This window comes from Notolepis coatsorum (assembly GCF_963971535.1).
Source record: "Notolepis coatsorum genome assembly, chromosome: 7".
Lineage (NCBI taxonomy): Eukaryota > Metazoa > Chordata > Actinopteri > Aulopiformes > Paralepididae > Notolepis > Notolepis coatsorum.
Genome location: NC_140171.1, coordinates 41,860,728 through 41,866,669, shown reverse-complemented (window position 1 = coordinate 41,866,669; position 5,942 = coordinate 41,860,728).

Below are 5,942 nucleotides of genomic sequence, written 5' to 3'. Positions count from 1 at the left end.
CAGCTGGTTAAGGACTGGGGTGAGTTCTGTCCTTGCATTTGAAATTGAAAAGTTACTGTAGAGACATCAAGGTGTGTGTTAGGAACTGGAGACTACTGTACCTGGTCACAAAGTATATTTATGCCAGGACGTATAATGGGTCACAGGTCTTCTTTTGGTGGGTCCTTCCATGACCAGTAGTTGCCTCCCCATTATTCAGGTCTCTCCCATAGGAAGAAGCCAAGACGGTCTGTGATGATGATTTCCTGTTATATTGTCGGTTACTGTAACATTGAGTAGGCCTAAAACATCCTCTATCTTGGCTCATTTGTTTCGGTTAGATGATTACGAAAAGGCTTGAGCTGTTTTTTTTTAATGTTTCACACCGATGGATTGTTTGTATATGTCCTACTAGCCTTGTAATTCCATGTGGGCATGTGGGCTGGGCACCTTGGGTGCATGACACTATTATAAACAATTATAGATCAAACAATAAATGTATCAATCAGCCAACCAATCAATAAATCAGTTTGTCATCAATCATCAATTTGTGCCAGACTCTCCTTCCCCCCCAGCACGACATGGTTCCCTCCAGCTGCCTTCCTCTCTTATCTTTCACTTGATCTTTTATTTGTGTACTTTGAATTTTATGTACAGTAGTCCTTGAGTCTGAGAACGTCGCTTTTAAATGTAATCTATTATTATTGGTACTAGTAATTTAATAACAGGCCTATAATAGCTTGTAATATAATACTAATATAATTGCATAATGTTCAAGATTAAATCTATTTATTTTGCAGTTACACCGTACAATGAAAATGACTACTACTACTACTACTGCTACTTCCCCCCTTCACAAAATAATATAGACTTACTAGAATTAAAGATATTAAGAAAAGGTTGAATGCAAAAATGATTTTAAAGAATCTTAAAAATAGAAATAAAGCAGAAAAATAAGGCATGACTAATGTGCAAAATGTTATTACATTATGTATTCAATCTTTTCAATAAGCAGATTATTATGAGTTCAAGATAATACAGAGGCTAGAGTGACTAAAGCAGCAGTTCTTTAAAACTGGTGGTTTCATTATTGTGTATAGGGCGCCCTCATGTGAATGCAGTACATTATTGCATTTACATTTTCATCATTACAAAAACAAAATTAACAATGATTTATGACAGTTATGTGCTAGAAGTGAATATGAAAGTTAAAACATCTATCCTATTAAAGCTATATAAAATATTTTTTTATGGAATGTGCATGGTTGATTTCATGTATAATAGCAGCTTTGGTTGTAAGCCAATGTATTGTAGCAGTACTTGCATTGAATATATTGGAAATAACAGAGCAGTACTCAACAGAGTCAGTTATGGGCGAGAAGCTTGTGCAGGCTTCAGGAAGCATTATTACCCTGTGACCAAGGGACATATTAGGCTTACCAGGCTTCAAGCCAGGCTACTCTTCTACACTTGCAGTCTTGCACTCACCTAAAAATCTAAGTGCTCAATCTCAAATTGAAATGAGTGCGCTCATAATCTCTGTCTCTGTCCTCTGAGGTGTTCCAGGTTGTTGTTGAGAAAGGGACACTGTGAATGATGGTAGGATGGTCTGGAATTACTACTAGTAAGTTGTAACCCATTTCATTACTTGGTCATCACTTGTCTAGTCATCAAAATATTTTGTACATTTAAGTACATAGAAATGCATTTGGATGTCACTCACAAACTCAGATTTCACCTGAATAACTGGACTTTTGTTGTTTGTCTGTCACTAAGTGTGAGGAAGATTTACAGATCCAAATGTAATGGACCTATCTCAAACCCTGCCCTCTTTTCCCGATCCTTCAATCACAACTGTTATGATTGGAGGATCAAGATAAGAAGGCGGGGCTCGAGATCAATACTACTGTCTCAGAAGATGACAGCAAGAGAGAAAGCCACATGGACCCATCCATGTGGATAATGTGATGAATTAAACTGGCTATAATACAATCAGGGCATCAGTGTCTTTCATATCAACTATATTTTTAAGAAACCCTGCAATTTTTCTAACTAAACTGTTTAACTAAATTAATAGATTAAATAACCTCTCTCTCCTCACCCTCCGCCCCCACAGGGACATACCAGTAGGTAAAGAACAAACAGACTCTTATCTACTTAACCTGCAAGCATGATCCTCATAAATGTTTGAGGTAGAGGGAATTAGAGCTGTGAATACCAGCAGATCAGGTTCAGTCTTAATGAAGAAGAAGGTACAAGCTCCATGGGAGAAACCATTGAATGGGATGCAATACTGACTAAAACATACTCCATCCATCCGGATATTTTTTGTTGTGGTTAATCACTGCTACTGTGCTTGTGAGTATCAAAGAGGAAGGCTAACAGCTGGTCTTTCAGTGAGACGTGACAGACCTTTCACAAAAGAGGAGCAATGCCCACCTCAAGAATTGCAATGTGCAAAAGACACGTTTTGAAATACTTCTCTGTGGGAGCATCTCAGAAGGGCAAGCATTCATCTGGAGATAGATCAACCAGACTGTGATGGCTGGGCACCAATACGTCCTGCAGTGAGAGCAGATGGTTTCTGACTGATGTGAAAACACACAAGACGCAATCTCCCAAGACGCCGTTCCTTTTTCTGAAATTGGGACATTGGTGTGCAGATGCGTCGTTTGTAAAAAGCTCCCCATGCTGCCGAAGATAAACAAGCGAAAAGAAAAGTGAAGTTGTTGAAGAAGAAGTGAGTCCAATGTGTCTCCCCCCGGTCGTCAGACGAGGGGGTCGAAGACAACCTCTTGAAGGAAACAACCGGATAGCCGCCTTCACTCTTGGAACAGTTTGGCTGCTAGGAACTAACCAGGCCGGCGTTCAGAGGGCTTGTCTTGTGTCTCTAGTGTGATTCTTTTTTTTGTTTTCGATAGTTTTGGGCCATTTCTGCTTTTTATTTGACAGGACAGTTTTAGCGACAGGGCATCGGGGGTAGAGAGACGGGGGAGGAGATGCAACAAAGGTCCTAGGCCCGAATCAAACCCAGGAGGTTGAGATTACACAGTAGCCTATGCGTGGTATCATGGTGAGGCACCAGGACGCCCAACTGCAAAGTGTTCTACTGAACAACCGTCGCACACCATGTGCATGGAATGCAGGGAGAAGGATGACAACTTGTAGTGCTATTATGATTTTCTACTTTCTTTATTTCACCTAATTAATTGATTGCAATGAAGAACCAGATAACTCCATTTAGAAATATTTTTGGACATCCCATGTATTTCTAGTTGTCAAGTCATTCCATATCACTTTTAGTGTGAATGTGATACATCAGCAGAGAGCAATCAACCTCTTTCGTCTTTAACTATGAATGAACACAACACTCTAACTTCCCATCTTTAGATAATAAAGTAGTCAACCTCTACTGTCTTTAACTATGAATGAACACAGCACTCTAACTGAAGATCTTTAGATAATAAAGCACTCAACCGCTACTGTCTTTAATTATGAATGAACACAACTCTTAACTTACCATCTTTAGATGAAAACATTGTTGCTTTGAAAGCTTAAAACCAAGTTATGTGGTTCTGTGTCTGAGGTACTCCATTACTCCATTATTGCTGATATCAAATGTATTTTTTTTGTTACATTTATTCCAATTACTTAAATAAAAAATCATTTTAAATACCAGTTATTGTGTCAACTTAATTGACACACATAATTGAAGTGTTGATGTTCAGTTGAAAACATGTGAGTGAAATGGTTCTAGGATTTCAGTATCAGATGGCTGCTGTTGGCTGAATTACAGACCGTCTCTGGACAACCCGATACCAGGCCCATGTGTGAAACTACAGGATAGTGTGTCGGTGTCACGAGAAATGGTTATGGTGCATGAAAAGGACACGCCGGTATGAAGGTGCAGTTAAGGTGGCACAGGGCGTTAACCTCCCCCAAAAATCTACTTCGCAATCAGGGCGTGAACCAATGGTCAGTTGGAAGTGAGTGCTTTCACCACTACACTACCATCCATGTTGCAGTTATGGTTAAGGTTAAGGTAACAGCTGTCGTAAAAGCATCTGTCAATTTGACTCCCGGCAGTCGAACTTATACGGTAAACCATGGAGACTACGGATAGCGCTGAGGGCCATTCACAGTGCGTGAAGAACACACACCTAAGGGTGTCTGAGCATGAAGAACACATGCAGAGGTTGTGGGCCTGGTGTGAGAGTGGGATGCAGGGGGAATGATAATACATTGCTCTGGAGTCCGAGCTCCGGGAGGGTCATCAAAGAGAAGTCGCCTATTCTCGGTCCTTGCCCCACAATGGTGGAAGGAACTTCCTACCACAGTTAGGACAGCCGAAACCCGTCCAATCTTTCGCCGTCGACTAAAGACGCACTTCTTCAATCAATATCTGAAATGAAATTTTAAAACATTTAAATAATTTTTTTTTTTTATAATCTACTAACCTTACTGTCATGCACTTGTCCTAATATACTAACCAACACTATAGTACTCAACACGTTGATGAACATTGTTACTCAGCTGATAGAGTTGTACCCTTCCTGCTGTCTTGTTGTACAAAACTTGTAAGTCGCTTTGGATAAAAGCGTCAGTTAAATGACAAAATGTAAAAATGTAAATGGGGTATTCAAAGATTGTTGGAAGAGATAGGCCATCTCGTGAGTGATCCGGAATTGGATTCTGTGTTTGTGAGAGAGTGTGTGCATGTGATCCTTGAATGTGAACATGTTTCAGTGTAGTGTGTGCGAAAAATTTATTGCACACGAAATACACTACACACGATACACTCACCTTCGTTGTAAAGTCAGTGTGCAATAAGTGGTAGAGTGAAGCAGAACTGTGCCGCCCAAGACCCTCGAATAATGAATGATACTGCACTGCTTTGTGCATGGAAGATTCTTCTCTAAGGCAAAATACAAACCACTGGTTTGGAAAGAAATATAATTATATAATCTATTCATCCTAAAAATACAACTGCAGACCCAGAGGTACTTGTTTCACAGTCATACCGTCTTAAGTTTCTCCATATATTTTTCTCCTCTGTATAAGTGTATTAAATGTCAATTGATATGATTACTGGGATAATGTGCTCACTCTAAAGAACTTGCTTCTATTGTCAATTTATTCCAAGGAACTCCAAAACGATGTATAAACACGAACCTGTGGCTAGGGACAGCTAGAACATATGGCTGTTTTGTTTGTAGAATAAATGTAGATTACATAGAATAAATAATAAAGATTTCACTTAATTTTCCTGAGTGCAGTCCTTGTTTATACATAGTATGACATGTCAAGCAATCTAGAATTATCTGCCCTTTCCTACATGGTAACACTTTCTATGACTTCCCATATCGTCAAGTATAAATCTAATCTAGGGATTTCTTGGGTCAATTGTAAGAGATAGGTATATGAATTGGTTAGAAGATTCATTATCAGATTTGACCACAAATATATATCAGGAGCATACTGTAGTTTGCAAAATTTCAACTACCGGTAACTGAAAATAGTGTTATATAGATATACAGACAGATATCTAAGAAATGGATGTTTAATAAGATCATATACATACAATGTAGCGAACACACGGGGCGATACGTCTTGTGCTGCTGTTGACTACTGAAAGATATGAAATAACATAACTGACAGTATAAGTAACACATATATTATATTATAAATAAATGGATAAAAAAAATACTAAATTTTTTTGTATTCTCTAAATACCTTGTCAAAATACAATGTTCTACTATGACAAAATATATCTTGCTTGACTGTTTATAAAACAATTAAAATGGTAATACATAAAACACATAAATTAAATGGTGAATAAACCCAGTGCTGCCTTGCGAAACATTACATTGAAATGATAGTAATTATATGCATGAAATACAACAAATACATGTAGTAATCTGGATTAGCAGCTGCATTCAACAGATAACAAGGAAATGCTATTT